General features: G+C 34.2%; 1 pseudogene across 1 annotated transcript; it reads left to right on the top strand.

The window, feature by feature from the left end:
• The first annotated feature begins 2,044 nt into the window (after positions 1 to 2,044).
• LOC306640891 (coiled-coil domain-containing protein 90B, mitochondrial-like) lies at positions 2,045 to 19,547 on the top strand (annotated as a pseudogene). The gene is made up of 9 exons (XR_013766813.1): positions 2,045 to 2,457; positions 6,717 to 6,834; positions 7,828 to 7,931; positions 11,868 to 11,972; positions 12,647 to 12,689; positions 12,774 to 12,844; positions 12,942 to 12,996; positions 14,438 to 14,552; positions 18,966 to 19,547. The product of XR_013766813.1 is annotated as a coiled-coil domain-containing protein 90B, mitochondrial-like (transcript).
• The last annotated feature ends 925 nt before the right edge of the window (positions 19,548 to 20,472 follow it).

The raw sequence follows: 20,472 nt of genomic DNA, 5'->3' as shown, positions 1-20,472 counted from the left end.
CAGAAATATTTGAGAATCCCTGAATCTAATTGCCAAATGCACAAAAGGGAACATGATTGGCCCAACTTTGGTCAGATAATCAATATTGTTTGTGTTGAGAGAAATTTTCACAGCAGTATAAATAAGAACCACTATATATTAATATAAGAGACCATTTTTATAACCATTACATAATTTAAGAGAAGTAAAAATATTGTGGTTTCACTTACTGGTCTTCCCACTAACCTTTGACTCTTCCAAAGCAGAAAATCATATCACTTAACAAATTATAATCAAAGATACAGTCCCCATTTCCAATCGTTAAAGTTACATGATTTTTCAACTTTAAAATGATGCAAAAGTATACCCATAAAACTTTCAGGACAGTGTTCATAGTTACATGAGATAGTCAACACCTTATAAAATAGGCTTCGTATCAGATGATTTTGCCCAAGTTTAGGCTAATGAAAATGTTCTAAGCATGTTTAAGGTAGGCCAGGCTTAACTATGATGCTCAGTAGATTATGTGTAGAGATACTCCTGGAGTTACCATGATCTTGAGAAGTCTTATAAATTGGAACATCATGTCAAAAATGCATTTAATACACCTAACCCATGAATATTAGTTTAGTCTCTCCTACATTAATGTGCTTAGAACCCTTACATTACTGTCAATTGGGCAAAATTATTTAACACAAAGTCTATTTTATAATAAAATGTTGAATATCTCATTTAATTTATTGAAAGTATTCACCATTACTACACAGCTGAAAGCACATAGGCCTGAACAATGTTTGAAGCACTGAACTAAAATTAACTGCTAAATGAGGGGGACACTACTGTCACAGAGTCAATTTCTGACTGCGAGTTGAAGCTGGCCAGCATTACAAGGGTATTCTACAGAATGTTGTAAGACTGGGGAAAAGATCAAAATTTGAAATGTGAAGCACGTTTTTACTGAATGCATATCCCTCTACACATATCACAAAGTCATAAATCAAACTATCCGAAGTCAGAAGCTGTATTAAATGCATTTTAGATATATGTTTATTTTCAGTTTGCAATGGGCTTATAGGGGCTGTAACACCAGGGAAAGTCATAAATCTACCAATTTTCCCATCTCTAAGACAATAAATTTATACAGTCATTAAGTTTAAAATAACGACTGCATAAATTTCAACTTGCAACATTCTGTGAGTTACTGAATCATTTTAAATAATTATTTCCAATTTTTTATGACTGCAATAACATTACAATACTTATCATATTAAAATACCTTACAGATGTGATTATTTTCTTAGGGTACCTTCTTAGACATAAAACTTAGATATTACTTTACAGTTTCATATATATCATTATGTCATATATAATATACATTATATTAATTTCATAATTATCTGCTCACATTAAGAATCATCATTTTTAAAAATATCTAATAGGTAAAAATAGCATATCCTTGTTTTGCTCCCTCCATATACATACCCCAATTTTCAAGAGAGTTATTTATACTATCTCTCTCCATGAATTGTGTGTTAAAAACATTTACTGGCGTATTTGTGTTCTTTTAGTATGCCAGAGTGCTTAGAATGGCACTTGCTAAGTAGCTTTCACAAAATTTTTTAATATATAAAGGTAGGAAACCTAATTAAGTCGCTAAATACCTAACGATTGTGAACTACTTTAGGATTTGTATTAAAGTCTCCGAATACAGTTACTGCATATTGTTTTCAGCATTTTATTATATAACGCAAAAGCCGTAACTGAGGTCTGGGACGCATAAGAATGAAAATCATGTCCACCAAGAAAAGCGGAGGAAATCCGTTTTCCTGAAGAGGGAAAACACGGACTAAAACAGCTGTCCTCCAGCGCACCACGGGGCGAAGCAGCAGGATGTGAAGCAGCAGAACTCGTCGCGCGTGGGACAACCAAGTTTCCCCAATAGTGGCGTGGGCTCCGCATTCCCCAGAACGCCCCCCGCGGCCGATGGACCGCAGCTCCCAGGCGCAATGCGGTTAGGTTGCCCGTCTGCCACCATCCTGCGGAGCGTAATGGCCGCCGCTCATACTGGGGAGATTGCATGGGATTTTGATGTCAAAAACCGGGCGCCAGAATGTTCTTAGGGTTTTCTTAGGGTGGTAAAGGTTACACAGGTTGGGAAAGAGCGGTGGGGAAAGCAGGCCATCTGAACCTTGTGAGTCCGTCTGGGGGAAAAAAAAAAAAACTCTTCGCGAGATCACAGCGCCAGCACGCGAAGCGTGTGAGAGACCGGAAACCTACATTTCCCGGCACCCTTGCGGTGCCAGAACTACTTTTCCCGAAAGCCAAAGCGAGCTCCATCTCGCTTCCGCTTCCTCCTGGCTATGGCACATCTCGGGAACATGAGGAGTCGCTGGGTTTGGCGGCTCCTGCGGGATGGAGGCAGCGGAGGCCACTGGTTTTCAGCTCCCCGCGGGCGTTTCTCGCTGGCCCTGCGGAGAGGTGATGAGGCATTGGCCGCCGTTGCCCAAAGTGCTGTCGAGAGAGATGATCCCGGTGGGTGGCGCCTGCTCGGATGAGCGGGAGGCGAGGGTGCCACGCCTTCCTCCTGCCACGTCTGGCGCTGGCAACCCGCTGCACTGGCTGGCAGCGAGGGACCGAGACGCGAAATACAGTACTGGGAAGAGGCCCCCTTCCTCTACTGAAAGCAAGCTTCTGAAGGCATGGGTTTCCCACTTGGCTTCTTTCTGAGCCTTTTTTTTTCTGTCACATGAGGCCAGAATTTCGTTGGTCTGTCAGAGCAAACGTGATTGTGCTTGGGGAAACCCTGATTTCTTTTAGGACCCGTTGAGAAATATTCTCTTTTAGTTGTTGGTCTGTAACCTAAGTTTTTGGTAGACTGCATCACACTAATCAGTCCAGGTCGGCCTTATTCTCGCTACCATATTCAGTCCCGTGCAATCACATGGTAGCCATTAAAAAAAAAGAAGAAGAAGAAGAAGAAGAAAAAAACACAAAAATCTGGCACCAGCAAGTTTGAACAAGCTGGTATCCCTGTTCGCAGTATGTCCTGAAGAACATCTGACTTGACTTTGATAAATATTTCAGGGTTTTGTGTTGCGATTTTTCCCAATATTTCAATTTTTTGAACTCTTTAAGGTAGACACTTTGTACCAACGTTAGCATTCTCTGTGCACCTTCCTGAATCTTTGGTACTAGGTGAACTGAGACATTCAGTACACAAACACATCTCTCCCACCTCCATACTGTACTTTTTTTTTTTTTTTTTTTTGTTTTTCTTTCCCATTTACAGCAGTGGCAGCTGTAGTCAAGACTGTTGATCCTTCATCTGTAAGCTTGCTGTTTAGCTGCCAGGATCACTCAGGAGGTTTACCATTACATACTTTGTTGTTGAACATATATACATATTGTAATGGTAGCAATTTTGGAAACTTTTGAGAGATACATCAATATTCAAATGAAAGCAAAAAACTAAACATTTTTAGAGAATGAACTTTGAAGTACATATCATACTGGAAAATACATTGCCACAAGTAATTGCTAATATTTGAACATATTCTTCCACTTGAGTGAATATTCTTGGAGAAATTTAGTTTCCCCTTACAACAGTGTATTATTTGTTGCCCTCTTCACTGAACAAATATTTACTGAATGCTTGTGTACAAGTAGCTTAAATTTGCCTAATAATATCAATAGCCACGGAATTTGAAAACTTTGACTTCAGAGCCAAGGGAGGACCTTATTTATCAAGTCCAATTTTCTTTTCAAAAATGAATGAGTGAAGGCATAGGAAAGTGATGTGATTTGTCTTAAGTTTTATGTCCAGTAGTGTTGTATTCCTTGTTAATAACTACTTCCCAAATTTAGCAGAACATCAGAAACACTGGAGATGTTTTCTTTTTTTTTTTTTTTTTAAATACAGATTCTCTTGGGGCTGGGGTTGTATCTCAGAGGTAGAGTGCTTGCCTAGCATGTGTGAGGCACTAGGTTCAGTCCTCAGAACCACGTATAAATAAATAAATGTCCATTGACAACTAAAAAATTTTTTAAATAAATAAATAATAAATGTATCGTGCCCATCTACAACTAAAAATATTTTTAAAAACTACAGATTCTTAAGCCTTATCCTAGAACTACTGAGTTAGTCTCTAGGGATAGAGCCCAGGAATTTCTATGTTTGCTCACTTATTTTACTAATCCTAATAATTTTGATGCAACCAGCATAGTACATGTCAACAGATCAGCATGTAAGAATATATGCTGTGATGCCTGAGTACTTGCCAAAAACAACAAACAAAAAAATCAGTCATGTCACAGAAGTGTTTTAGCTCTAAAGTAATTAAGTACATTAGTATAAAACTTGCAACTTAGATTTAATGAGACACCTTTTTACATGTTTTTTCAAAAGTAAAATCAGGCCTTTTCCAGCAAACAGGAGCTTGGTGCAAGATAGGCCAGAGTTCCAGTCCATGATGTAGCATGGTAAGCTGGTTAAGTCTTTAAACTTTGTTTCTCACTGTAAAACACACACACATACACAAGACAGGTGTGGAAGTATCAAATAACAAAGGTTTAGGGTTTGGTGCAGATAGGAAAGAGACATTCCTGCAGAGCTCTGAAGGATAAATATAAGTAGGCAAAGAAAAGGAAAGCTTTCTGAATGGACTGAGCAAAGTCCTGGAGAAGGAAAAACACAAGGCACGTTTGTGAAATTAAAAGCCCTTGAAAGCAGAGGATGAAGGAAGCATAGTGGACATGAGATGAGCTGTGTGCTCAGCAAAGATTTGGTGGCAGCGTTAAAGCGTATTTTCTATCCCAAATTCAGGAAGTTGATTTTTGCATGAGGTATTCAATGTTTACTGAAGTCAGAGGAAGTATATTAATCTGTCTATGAAACAATAAGATGTGAGACAAATCACTTGGCTCTCAGCCTCAATTTTCCTAGTCCATAAAATGAGAATTTTAAGGACTGCATAATAGGTATGAGAACAGTAAAATATTTATTACTGATTTTTTTCTCAACACAAAAGAATGACCTTTTAATCAGGAATAGGAGACTAAAGGTACCAAATCATCACTCCTGATGCAATTGTTATTGGAACTATTAATTTTTTTCCTCCTACTTTAAGTCTGACACTGACACATAAAGGCCTATTTCTTACCCTTTCCATGTGGCACTCATCCAAAAAGAATACTGATGCTGTGATAGTAATGTGTGTGTGTTTTTAAATGGTTCCACCTTTACAACTGCTTCCCCTTATCTCTTTGGTTAAATAGAATTCTGAATACGTTACTGAATCTTATCATTTGAATATAGAGTTGATGCTCAGGTTTAACATCTGTTTTCTGCCTACTAGTCTGAAAAATCATTGAGGACATCAGGTATGCCTAATTTTGCTCACTGTTTTATCCCCTGTGCCTAGAACATGGTCTGGAATTCAATAAGTATTTGTTGGCTAGGAAGATATCTAGAAGGAATCGCATTTGGTCTACACTAGCAGAAAAGTAGTGCCTTAAGTTGCAGCTGTGCTTTTTAAGTACCTAATATATTAAGTGGCTTAGGATAAATAAGAGAGACAATAGGGTGATGGAAAGGACATGAACTTTGAAGCCAGAAGAACCCAAGTCTGGGGGCTGGGTTGTTGCTCAGTGGTTGAGCACTTGCCTAGCATGTATGAGGGTTTGATCCTTAGCACTATGTAAAAAAAATAATAATAAAGCATTGTGGCCATCTACAACTAAAAATATATTTTTTAAAAAGGTTCTAATCCTAAATCTGTCATTAGCTCTATGACCTTAAGCAAACCACTCTACCTTTTCCTAGTGTGGGTTTTTTTTAGTCTTAAAATGTGAATAACCTTTACTTGGTAGTTTACAAAGGATCTGGTATAGTATCTTGTGTTATACTAACAGGCAGTTATTTTCTTAATAAATAAAAATATTATATAAATTGCATATGGGTAGATTTCTCCCCAAAAGCAAAGACCTTATAATGAAATTCATAATTAGTACATTAAAAAGGACAATACTCTGTCTAGGCTAAAAATTGGGAATTTATTGAAATAGGACACAAAGTTATTTCAAAAATGGTATCTATTCCTAGGGCTCTTGTGTTGATACCAGTAAATACTCAGGATTTTAAATCAAGTTCATTGATTTGATGATAAAATATGATCCCACTATGTGCCAAAGCGCTAGGTGCTGCAGATATAGTAATTAAAAACACAATTAAGACTTAAATTCTGATTCAGAGGCAAACAAAACAATAATTAGGTTACTGCTGAGAACTGTATAGGAAATAAACTATGGACATATAGGGGAGTAGGAATATGGAAAGCTACTTTAAATAGGAATATAGGTGTAAAAATTTTCCATAGCTCTGTGAGAAATTTCTGAAGATTTAAAGAGAGTTGGGCAGTTTCTGTTCTCCAGTAATTAGAGTTGAGGCAATGATCTCAAAAGCATTTGATATGTATTATATTACAATTTTAGACCAACTCTTAACAAAACATTTCTAAATACTGAAAGAAAAACTTTATCAAATGTTTGCTATATACAGAATAATGCCATCAACTTGGATAAAAGAAAGGCATGGAGGAGTACAATTAACTTGTGTGAGGTTACAAAACTCCTAAATAGAAGAGCTGGAACTGTATTTAAATAGGTGGGTGAAATGGTTTAGAAGCCAAAGTGTGATACGTCTGCTATTAAAAGGGAGAAAAATTGTCTTCTCTTTTTAGATTTCTTGACCACCACAATCAAGGAAGGATGACAGGAGGCCAGTGGACATAACTCCTTTAGAACAAAGGAAATTAACTTTTGATACCCATGCATTGGTTCAGGACTTGGAAACTCATGGTAAGAAACAAGAGTACTTCTTGAAGGAAAAAAATTAATTGCATTTATGAATCTCCAGTTAAGATTTATCACTATTATGAACAGTTACAAGTAACTATTTAAATAGTTATAACATTTCATACAATGGAATATTTTACAGTTATTAAAATGGTTTTGCTTGAAGAATATTTACTGATATGGGAAATACTTAAGATTAATGAAAAAAGCACTGTATAATCATTTTGTGCAAAAGTATTCCAATTAAGTAAAAAAAAAAACTATAGGCTGATAACCTCTGTTTGAATAGAAGTACAAATGTTCAAGAATCACAAAAAAGAACAAGCACAAAAATTTCCAGATATCAAAGTGGCAATTTAATATGTGATATCACAGGAATAGAAAAGTTGATTAATAGAATAGTATTCAAAGTCACATGGATATGAATTTTGTATATGATAAAGAAGACTTTCTAAATTAGGGAAAGAAAGGACTATTTAAGAAATAAGATATAATAAATGACTAGCCATTGGAAAAAATATACTAGATTTCCTTAGTGAAATTCCAGATAGATAAAAAGCTGAACATAAGAATTGTTAGGAATCAATAAGAAAAAGTAAAGCAATTATAGGAAAATGGGCAAAGTCAAACTAAATAAGCAGCACAGAAAAATATATAAATAACCAAAAATATATATAAAGGTGCTTAGCCTCATTACTAACCAAGGAAATACAAATTTAAGTACAAATTAAAATAATGCAATACCATTTTTATGCCACTTATTTACTGAGAAACAAAGACTAATAATATCTAATGTTGCTGAGGACATGGGAGGCATAATAGGATAGTAAAATTATTATAAAGTACTTTTAGAGAGTTATTTAGCATTATCAAGCTTTTAATTCTAACTATTTTTTAAAAGAATATAACAATTAAATGTTGAGGAAGGTTATTCTAGTGGTCTGTTCTGATAAGGATGCCTACATTTAAAAAAATGTACTTGTTTGCTGCCTACAGGATTTGACAAAGCACAAGCAGAAACAATTGTATCAGCATTAACCACTTTATCAAATGTCAGCCTGGATACTATCTATAAAGAGATGGTCACTCAAGCTCAACAGGTAATACATTCATTTTTATCACTGACAGTTTCATTAGATGATCTTTTTCAAGAAAGGAAGAAAGAAAAGAGGAAGAGCAGGAAGGAAAGAAAGACTTTTAATAAAGTCAGTATCTAGAGAGGCTGTAGAGTTAGAACAGTCCTAACAAGATTATGGCATAATACAAAGAATGAAATATTGTCATATCTTCCCATTGTGTGAGATAATTATTTGAATCATGAGATGGTAGCAAATTGTTATTGAAAGTTTTTCCCCTGCAAAGCCTACCACAGAAGAGCTAACTTTTCTATGTGATATTTTACTCAAGTCTTGTATATATTCTAGTTCATTTTTACAGACAGAAAGCTAGAAAGGATTAAACTAACATGACTGGGAAAGACTTCATAAATTGCCTGGCTAAGAAGTCTGGATATACAGATACTTAAAGTCAACTAATACTATTTAGTAAGAACTTAAAATGTAAGGAGCACAGTATTAGATGCTTTTCATAAATGAGCTTAATTGGAATAATGATTCATGTCTATCAGGAAATAATTAACTGTTTAAGAATCTATTTTCTGCCAGGTGCGGTGGTACATGCCTGTAATTCCCACAGCTTGGGAGGCTGAGGCAAGTGGATCACAAGTTCAGTGCCTACCTCAGCAACTAATGAAGCCCTAAGCAACTTAGTGAGACCCTGTCTCAGAGTAAAAAACAAGAAACATTTTAAAGGGCCGGGGATGGCTCAGTGGCCAAGCACCCCTTGGATTCAATCTCTAGTACAAAAAAAAAATCCATTTTCTTCTGATACTTATATTTTTAAATTTTAATTTTTCAAATTTAGACTTCCTCACTCAGGTAAATATTTCAAAACAGACATAGAAAGTAGGATTTTTTTTTTTACATAACATTAGAATCTATTACATAAAATTTCTTTAAAGATTTTTACTATAATCTCCAGTTAATTAGACATTGAATATAGATGTTCAGAGATGGGGTACGCTGAGGGTGAGGATGAACTACGCCTACCCTACTAGCCTTACCCAGCACGCTTACTCAGGCATGGGAGATCAAGCTCTGAAGGCACGGATCTATTTTATTTAGGGTTTCACAGGACTATATATAGGCATATTATCCAAATACGTTAACATGCTTGTTAAAGTATAACAGAGTCAGCCTATAGGTGAACTATATGTCGAGGGTCCAGGTAGTATAAACAAACCAAATATGCCTAAGTAATTCTGCCCAGCAACAGGTCTGACTCAAAGGGCTCGGGGAATGGCAAGCTCCTGCACACAGCATGAGGCAAGGCAGTGCAGGCGAGCTCACATCACAGCTTTCTGGGATGCATGACAGAATGAGGCCTTCAAACTCAGCCTCAACAGCTGCAAAGACCTTCATTCCATGGCGAGTCTTTACCACTTCCTCAGTTTCTCTGTTCAGACTGTTTGGCTTACTTAGACCATGGTGTCAGTGACTGCTGTCAGATAAGCTTGAGGAATGTTCCCTACAATTGAAAATAAGACATTCATCTCCGTAATGATGTTTGCATCATTTTAGCTTAATTTTTCAGGTTCATAACAGACTAGTAAATTCACTAAAGAACAAGCCAACAATTAATGCCTAATGTGTCCTAAAAGAGCTATATGGAGCTACTAACGTTTTAAATAATTTACTCTTAAATTTTTAAACTTGCCTGTGATATAAACAGGGAATTAAAACTATAATTTGAAGAATCATCATGCTTCCAGGACCATGTAATACTATATATAAAATATAGGATTAGATATAAATGTTATTATTAAACTTCTGGCTTTTTGAAATTATTAGCGTGTGAAGTTAAAATCCCATTCCATCCTTGAACCTAATGTCATTGTTGACCCTTAGTATAAAATAAGGCACAAAGATGATATCATGAAGGACAGAGCTAAGGCTCAGAACTATCAGGCAAACAAGCTACCTACTTGATCACTTCAGAAAGGTCCATACTAACTGTTCAATCTTTGACGACTTCACAAAAATTAAAAGATCATGCCTTTAATAAGTTTGATCCCTTAATAATGGATTATATCTTTCCATTTAAATTTTTTTGTGGGGAGGAGCGTTAGGGTTTTTTATGTTTGTTCGTTTGTTTGTTTTTTGGTACTGGGGATTGTACTCAGTGCTTAACCACGAGCCACATCCCTAGCCCTTTATATTTTTTAGTTTAAGCAAGATCTCGCTAGGTTGCTGTAGGGCTTCAATAAGTTACTGAGGCTGGCTTTCAATTTGCTTCAGCCTTCTGAGCCACTGGGATTATAGGCGTACACCACGATACCTGACTTATTTAGTTTTTTGAAGACAGGCATCTGTGCTATATGAGTCACAAGCTGCATGTAAGAAAGAAGTAAAAAGAAGCCTAATTAGAGCCAGCAGTACATCTCTTATTCTCAGGTTCAAACTCTATAAGAAATCTGTAATTACAATTTCCCCTCTTCCGTATGTATTCACAATAATTAAAACATGTGTTATATTTAATGTCAGAGAACTCCTTTATAATGGTATTTGGGGAAAGAGGACTAACAGCTCTCTTGAGGACAACTCTGTAATGCACCTCTCAGCTAATTTTTATAAATATTCAAGCAGAAATGAGTAAAAGAAAAGGAACCCCCCTCCCAGCAATATATGAGAGTTAGGGGAAGGCATAGGAATCAGATATTTTGTACACAGTTGAAAACATTTATTGGACAGAATTCATATTTAAGTCAAAGCATCCTCTACATAAAAATACTAGAGTCAGACTATTCTATTTCAGCCATTAGATCACTATGCCATTGATAATATATAGCTAACAAAGAACTATTTAAAGTATTTTACATGCAGTATTTACTTAATCTTAAAAAAATCTAAGTTGTAGGTATTGTTATTTCAATTTAGCAATGAGGAGACAAAGAACTTAAATAACTTGCCCAAAGTCTCAAGAAAATGACAGAATTTTGGTTCAAACTCAGATAGCCTATTCCAAAATTCCCACTCTGAACCTTTATGAAAGTGTCTCATTGAAAGTTGTTTTTAGAGATGTGCATTCCAGATCCTTTGAACCCAGAGTTGTATCTGAAATTTTTATAGCTTCGCCATCTAAAAGTAAAATTAGTTTTAAAAGTTTTTTCCTCCCATGTCAATTAACAGATGACTGCAACTCCAGCAGGTACCCCAACCACAAATTGTAACTTTAAAAATGGGATTAGTGATCATGTTCTTGTTTGAGCTTTTTATTTATAAACGCCATTACATGTGGTTCTTCACAAGGTTATATACAATTATCTGATTATCTTTTAATAAGAGCAATAAGTGATGAGTCAGTAAGCTACCTAATTTTAAGTTTAGTGGTAACCATTATAGTGTTTTGTAAGCTGCCTTAAATCATTACTACAAAAATGTCCCTCTTAGCAAAGCAAAAGCTTATAAATATATTGGATAGGGGCCACCTTTTCTTTCACGTATTCTTGGGAGTGCCAAATATAGGAGAGATAGGAGAGAATTTAAACAAAATTAATGTTGTGCTGATAAAAAGCAGTTATTTTAACTAAACATGCATGTATCTTGTTATAGTACCTGACTTGAGTCTTATTTAATACCTTGGTATTTTCCAATGATAAAAAATCTCTCAATCAAATAAAAGGTAATAAAACCTGTTCCATATATGTGTTTCAAAAACAAAGCATTTGAAGCAAGCATTTATTGGATTCATTTCATTAAGACCTAAACATTAATTCTCTGGAAAATACATTTTTCTTCTTGAACCTCTTCATTTTTATTTTGGCATTTCAGATATGTCGGTTTCATGTTGTTGCTTTTTTAACTTAACCAAACAACATAATACCATGTAGCATGTTACTTTAAAATTTCATGAAAACAATTCATAAATAAAACAATGGCATTCCTAGATCACTAGTTATTTTTTAATTTGTTTTCTAGGAATAACAGTACAATGCAGCTAATGGCTCATTTGGATTCCATCAGGGAAAGATATGGTCATCCTAGAGAAAAGTGGAATTTGCAAATCTGAGAGCAGAGAATGAGGTGAATAAGTTTAATTTATTATTGATAACAATAACTGCTCTCATTAGTATGCTGCTTGGTAAATAAGACCAAATAAATTTATGTGGGTCCTTAAAAACAGTTTTTAGATAAAAAGACACTGTTTATTATGCCTAATCTTTATGTGTAAATCAGTTTCTTACTATACTGAAGAATAAGAATTCCATTTATGACATAAAACTCATATAAAAGAGAAAGTCTTTGAGCTTTTATACTATATACAATTTCTAGTGTAGCCCATCATAATAGTGTACTCAAAGCTGAAAGTAATATGGTGTTTCCAATTTTTTTAAACGTATATTTTTTAGTTGTAGGTGGACACAATACCTTTATCTTATGTGGTGCCAAGGGTCAAACTCAGTGCTCACACGTGCTAGGGAGAGTGCTCTCACCAACCGAGCCACAACCCCCAGACCCCATTTTCCATTTTATTTCTTTCTGTACTATCTTTTCACTTACAAGTATGTTCCTATAATCAAAAATTTGTGTGTTCACTAGCATCTTATATTTTATATTTACATAAATAGATATGTATGTATGTATGAGTGTATATAGATGTCCAAATGTTGCTAATCTTAGAGTCTGCAGATTTTTTTTTAAATGAATCAATATGGGGGTTTGGTTCATGCTAATTGTTTATGATCTTTCTTACCTAGAAAATGAAAGTGAATTAGACCAGGTTAAAACAACAATCTAATGGTAAGTGAAATTTTTCCCACTTTTAATTTCAGAATAAATATTGATTACAATATCATTTTTTAAAAACATTTTATTTCTTTAAAGAATGAAACCAGTAGAATCAGAGCGGATAATAAATTGGACATCAACTAGAAAGGAGCAGGGTAACAGATATGGTATGAGGCTTGTAAATGTAGTTTCTTGGTTACTTATTCTTTTAATTCTTTTTAGTCTTTATTTTTTTTTAATCTCCTGCCACTTCAATATCCTTAGTTTACAGATCAAGAAAAGCAACTTATGGAAACAACTACAGAATTTACCCAGAAAGGTAAGGGAATGTATAGAAACTTTCTCCTTCATACATTTTCTTAGCCTTTATGTGTATCAGTTTATAAGTTTGGACTTTAAAAGCTAGCCCTGTAGAATCCATGATTTCGTGATAGCTCTTGTAGTTAACCAGCTCACTTTGTGGGAGGCTTCCGCCAGGTAAATGGTTGTACATGAGCTGTGACCTTGCATTAAGAATCAAACTTTCTGTATAGAATACTTTTTAACTAAATTATTTTTACAGAGACAGTAACTGTGTCTAAAAGACAGATATGCTATTAGTATTTAAGTGCCTAGGTTTAAATAAATACTTATCTTAAAATTTTGTTGAAAACTAGTGAGTATTTGTTGCCAGATACCTATTTTACATGCTTTTACTTCTGTTAATTTATTTAATCTTCATATCAGCCTGTGGAAAGTAGGTACTATTATTCCCACTTTACCAGTTTGGAAGATGAGGCAACAGAAAAGTTAAGGTCACATAGGCTAATGAATGGTGGAGCTGAGATGAGAACCTGGATTCTAAACCCTGTATTTAAATTTACTGCTTACCTCTCAGTAATCCTTAAATGTAATCATGATTTAATCTCTCGCTTGAGTAAACCCCGGGGTGCTTTTTGACTCAGCCTAGTCTTTTTCTTAAAAGTTAGAAGCCATCTGACCTTATTAATTACCCTATATTACATATATGACTACATGACCAGTATGATTCTACATGTACAACCAGAAGAATGAGAAATTATATTCCATATATGTATGATGTGTCAAGTGCATTCTACTGTCATGTATAACTAATTAGAACAATTTTTAAAAGGTTTAGACGTCATTTGGCTTTCCAATATAGAAAACACATTACTATGCTTAAAATTTATAGAAGGGAAGGCCACATTTATTCTTTCAAGAATCCTATTTTCTTACTTCTTGGCCAGAGAAAATAGATAAGGAATTAAGCAAATTGTCTCACAACTAATTTCTGAGCTCTGGCCCTTGTATATCACCATTAGATGTATCTGCCAGCCCCTTGTATATTGGTCCCAATCATATTATATATTGGGTTTTTTTTTTTGCAGAGTATATTTAAAATTTTAATTATAACATCCTAAGGACTTTATAAATAAAGTGATAGTTCTGATATTAAAATTTTTGCTTCTCATTTTATCATCTTATATATTTAGGTCTCAGGTGTCCTATTTGAGGTTTTTAGAATATGCCCCACATGTGTTAATCCTAAGAAATTATCTCCAATGTGAAATTGGGAGGATATAATTTGTCCTTTGTGTTCATTTAATTTTTTTAAATAGTCACTATGCTTTTTACTGTGTTTCCCCAATGAAAATGTTTATAATGCACAATTAACACCTAAATATTTCTAATGTGAATATTTGTGCATATACTACTGTGGGACAAAATTTAGTTCTCTTATTTATTTTTATTTACTACAGGATACTCAAACCAAAAGTGTTATTTCAGAAACCAGTAATAAAATTGACACTGAAATTGCTTCCTTAAAAACACTGATGGAGTCTAATAAACTTGAGACAGTTCGTTATCTTGCAGGTAAGACTGCCAGAAAAGGAATACTGTCATTCAATTTTTGGACCTGTTGTTTCCTACCGCTTAAGGTAACTGTGTAGATACAGAAGAAAAGGAGAAAGTATAATGATGCTTTTATTGCTTGGGCCCCTATAATGCCCTGAAGAATGTTCCAGTCCCAAAGTATAAGTTCACCAGGCAACTCTGCCACTTACTAATGGGACAAAGCATATAGGTAGCAAAGAAGTGTATAAACCCAAGGATAAAATGATATAAGGATACAATAAAATTTTTCTTTTATTGCTATATTCTTCCTGAAGGATTTGAGTGGGATTAGAAAAAAATCACCAAAGTAGATGTAGGCCATAAAAACCATACCAGGCAAAGGGTAGTGGAGAGTTGGAAGTAACTTCTTATCTTCAGTCAATTGCCTGAGCCCAGACAGTACCCCAAAGTTAGATTTTATTTCTATTTATTTTATTCATGTACTAAGCTCCTTAATTACCATCTGACAGGACAGTTGTACAGCCCTAATAAATTAGGAAGAATACACTAGTCAAGTGGTATTTGTCCTTTATCTTTCTTTTTACCAAATCTCCTATTGTTTGTATATTTACAAGTCTCCTATTGATGTATATTTACTATTAGTAGCAATGTATCTTTTCTTCTGTATACAAATATATACCTTTAAAAAACAATTAGATTATATATTACAGTCAACTATACTCTTTAAAATGTAATCAATGTCTTATTTTTTTCAACTTCAGAACATACCTACATGTCTTTTTAATTAGAATGCATAGTATTCCATTGCCTAAAAATGCTATAATTTATCTAATCCTCTATTAACAGGTGTTTTCCTCCCAATTTTTCATTATTAGGAATAGTATTACACTGAATAACTATATATATGTATGTTTGAATAAATACACATAATACCCATCTTTGTACACATGTGCTAGTGTGTTCCTATGTAACAAGCTGTCGTGCCCATTTAAAATTTGGGGTCAAAAAGATACATATTTTAAATTTTTGTATTAATGAATTTCCATCCAGAATAAAATCCTGAATTATACTATTAGTGGTTTTCTGGGTGGCCACCACTGGTGTTGGGATGTTAGGAGGGGTGAAGAATGAGTCCAAGCCGTAGCTGATGCATATACCCTTCCTTTCTTCAGTTAAAATGGTTTCAACTTTTATCTCTTTAAAACATTGGGTTTCTGCTTCAAGATTTATTTGAAGAAACTATTCTAAGGCTAAAACAAACCAACTAAAATAAACTCTACTAACGTTTCTGGACCTAAAGACCTTCAAAACAGCCCAGTTTAGAGTATCCATTTCCTCTTTCAAGATTGATCCCAAAGTAACAAAGGTTAGGAAGGACTTGAGGTTTACCTACAATCTTAGTTTAAAATAAAATAAGATGGTAATGGTCTCCAAAAAGTTTCATTCAGAAGTGGAGATATACAAAGCAGAATCGAATAGACTTAGTGGCAGTAACAAAGAAATAAGTTAGTCATTTAGAAAGACTTTTCTAAGTCATCCTCCTTTCTGTTTTTTACTGAGAGCTTAGAGCCAACAATACTGAGGAATTTTTCTCCTTATCTGTCTACAAATAGGTGCTATTACTATGTGTTGTTAATGGTAATCCTTTTAGGAAGCTAAAAATTCCATACTTTAAACAAGTAGGAAGTTAAATGTCCTGAGTGGATCTGTTGGTTCCTGAGATATTGCCTGTAAGACAGTAAGACCCAATTTATCTGAGATTCACATATTGAATTCAGTCATGAATGGGGAAAAGGGGAATAAAAAGTCCTAGTTCAGCTGTCAAAGTCCCAGCATTAAATATCTTGCATTTTCCTTGAAGAAGATATCCTTATCAATATGTCTTAATTAGTTTGGTTTAATTGGTATCCCAGCTTATATCAGTCAGTAGTCTTTTAATTTTAAATATTATATATCCAACTTGAACTAGCTTAGGCTTATTTCAAATTATGGAAAGTCAGAGGCATATCCTAACCAGAAGGATAACTGGTAACAGAATTTACTCTATACTGTCTCTGAATGTCCACCTCACTTTCTCATACTTTCTTCATGAGTTGCAAACATTACCCCCAGTGGCTTCTAGACTCGTATCATTCATTCTCACCAACCAAGGTAGATTACTCGCCTTCCTTAGTTCCATTCAGAAAATTCCAAGAAGTAGTCTGAATGGTCCCTCTTGGGACTGCAGTTCCCTTTGGCCCAGATCACTATTGCCAAGGAAGCAACAGCTATAAGGTAATGGTAGTTCCATTTAATCTGTGTTACTGTAAAGATTCTGTTCTGGGCAGAAAAGTCATAGTATAAAGCTAACATTTGTGGGATACTTGAAATTACCAAGCACATGGCTTACCTAAGCATTTTACATATATGTAGGTTGTCTCCTTAGGCCATAGAAGATAAACAGCAAACTTAAAAGTAATTTGGGATGTCTCCATGATTATTAGCCAGAAACAAGAAGAAATGAAAGCTAAAATAACAGGAACAAGAATGAAGAAAAACTAAATGGAGAAAACACTTGTATATTCTAATAAAGGAATGAAATTCCTTCCTCCTCACAATAAATTTATCAGCTCTCAAATTAGCAAGAAATAAAAATCACCTAGATAGCACATGTAGCTCAAAAAAAAAAATGTATAAATAAGGCTAAATGAAGAGCTTTCAAAAAAAACAATTTTGGAGTCAGGTATACCCGTACTTGAACCCTGGCTTCACCATTTGCTAGTCATGTAACTTTGAGCTTGTTTGCCACATCAAAACAACAGGGATAATACCACCAATCTCACAGGATTTTAACTATGACTAAATTAAGGTAATGTATATAATTGCTTAGCACAGTACCTGACATATGGTAAATAGTAGCAGGATCAAATAGGATAATGTATAATTGCCCAGTGGCAATAAGACAAGATATTCTTGATATTATTCTTTCTTCTCAAATGTCCAGCTTTCCTATGTATCTTAGGCCTAATAGTATTTCATAAAATTGAGGAACTGATCTATACCACTAACTACTTTTCAGTAAGTAGTAGAATAAATGAGACAGTGTAAATTAGATTTATATATTATATTAGAATAGCTTTACATAGTAATTTCTTATCATAAAAGTTTTGCCTTTGTCTCAGATTCTCCATTTAAAGATGCTTTCATGGCCTTTTAAAGTGGAAATTAGAAAATCCTAAGAGCCTCACTCAATCCTGAGTTTTTTTTTTTTTTTTTTTTTTTTTTGAGGTGCTGTGTTCAAACCAAGGCCCTCATGAATGCTAGGCAAGAGCCCTACCCCACCTCAAGCCACATCCTTTAACTTCTCCAAAATGTTTTCTCTCCAGGATGATATAAAGAGTAGTGTTATGTGAGCCTGAGGATGTAACTCAGTGGTAGAGCATTTGCCTAGCATGCACAAGAGCCTGGTTCAGTTCCCGGCACCACAAATAAAGGGGCGGGGCGGGGGGGTTGGGAGCAGGTGGTAGATTAGCCAAAAAGCCTTATGCTCTTCTGCTGTCAACCTCTTTGAAGGTTTTTGTAAGGGTTTTCAATAAAATTTCATTTTTTTCATAATTATGAGAAATTTTTTCTTTTTAAAAAGAGATGGGTTCTCTATTACCTAGGATGCCTCAAAGTCCTGGGCTCAGCCTTCTATGTAGTTGGGACTACAGGCCACTGTGCCCAGCTGAGAAATTATCTTAAAATGTACTGAAAAGGCAATTCAAATTTTCTTCTCCGACTGGAGATGTAACTCAGTAGTAGAACACTTGCCTAGCATGTGCAAGGCCCTTGGTTCTCCCCAGCACCACACACAATTTTTTTTCCCCATAGATATTCTGAATGTCTGTACTATTAACCTAAACTACATAATTTTTAATGTAAGTAGAAAGATGGTTTTAATTATCATAAATGAAATTAATGTTTATAATTCTTTAAAGTACTCATTTGTAATGCCATTGTTAATGACTGTAAATACTGTTTTTAGATTCTTTTTTTTTTTGTTCCATATTTTGGTGTTTTTTAGATTCTGACATGTCATCTACACTTTTAAATTATTTTCATCTTTATTCTGTCTTAAAATATAAGAAGCTTTTTAAAATAATGCATTGCCGGGCACAGCGGTACACACCTATAATCCCAGCCTCTAATAAAATATGAAAAAGGGCTGGGGGATGTGGTTCAGTGGTTAAATGCCACTGGTTCAATCCCCAGTACCAAAAATAAAAATAAAAATAATAGGCACTAACACTGTGTTAAGAATATCTTTTAGCTTAATTTTCTAAGGAATGAAAAACAAGAGCACAAAATTGTGTTTGCTCTTCGTTTAAATTAATGATAACATTATTCTGTTAATCACTGCAAAATAACAAATATTTGACTTGTAATATAGTTTTCTTTTTTTTAAGACAGCCTCAGTGTTCACTTGTCTGGCAATAGCATTGGGATTTTATAGATTCTGGAAGTACTACTGATGATCTACTATTGCTGCTGTTGACTTTGTAGAACACTACACCAGGACCGAGTTTCTTTTGAACATTTTCAGTTGCAGCAGAAACTTATTACAAGATTATTCAAAGTATAAATGGACTAAAGAGAAGTATTTTAAGGTATTTTATCTTTATTTTGTATGTCTGTATTTATTGGGTTGAAAAGCTATCATCCAAAACCTGATTTATTTGAGATAGAAGGGCACTTTGTCCTATCCTTTGATAGTTCATAGAAACTGAACTAAAGTTTTCTTGTATTTGCTTGAAGAATTTTGTAAATCAAATAGAATTTTGTTGGTACGTCCTGCAAATTTGAAAGCTATAACTTAGCCTACATGCTTACTGAACTAACTCTCCTGATAACTACTGCAGTTAAATTTTTATATAAAATAAAAGATTATTATAACAAAGTGGTTTGGGTTTTGAAAGTAACTCACTATATAGCTGGAGATATTTTTCTTTTTATAATAAAAGTAAACAATAATTTTTAAAATGTGTGCTTGTCTAACCACTAGTATAAAATCTATGGAGTTATTCTGATCATTACACTTAACTTTTTTAAATTTTTCATATAAAAACCAATTTTATCCCTGCTTTTTAATTCAAAACAATTTCAACCCATCTTAAACTTATTATATAAGACAAAAACTTAATAATTCATTAAATTCAAATGTCTCATTATATATAGAACTTACTCTTAAGAAGCTTATATAGAAATTCAGGTTTATATTTTCTTGCTATTTGGGGGCCCTATATTTTTCTCTTATATTAGTGTCTATTGACAGTATATATGTAATTTTTTTAAAATTACAAACTGTTATTTTCATCTTAGTTCTTTACTTCTATCCACATCAAGAAGCCACAGTCAGAAAATGCTGAACACTTCAGAATGTTTCATAATGCCTTCACAGTAGCTTTAAAAGTTTGATAATAAGTCAGTCAGTTATTCAAAATAATCCTGCCCTTATTTTTAGCTAGGAAAATATAGAAAAGTAAAGAGACTCATCCACATGTCCAGGGTGAGTGAGAATCAGAGGATTTTCTTCAAAGATCTAAAAGAGTTGTTTTTCAAAACAAAACTCTATGATTTAAACATTATCCTGTTACATTCTGATTCATTATCTCCACCAAATTCTCTATCTAAGAGTTCTTAGCACATATAAATTTTCTATTATATTCATAAAGACCATGTAGACTAAGTCCACTGTAATAACCACAGTGCATTTTATTCACTTAATCCTTATGACTACCTGCAGTGTGCCCAAACAATGTGAAGTCCCATATACACAGAGGTAAACATGTTTAATTGTCATAGAACTTATTAGTCTTAGTGAAGATAAACAATAAATTATTGGTTGGCTACAACTTAAAAACATGTTAAAATATTGAGATGGAAGGCTACTTCATGAGAAGGACTAACCGTGGAAGAA

This window comes from Sciurus vulgaris (genome assembly GCF_902686455.1).
Source record: "Sciurus vulgaris genome assembly, chromosome: 11".
NCBI lineage: Eukaryota > Metazoa > Chordata > Mammalia > Rodentia > Sciuridae > Sciurus > Sciurus vulgaris.
The sequence above is the reverse complement of the archived record's forward strand: the minus strand, read 5'-3'. Positions and strand labels throughout refer to the sequence as shown.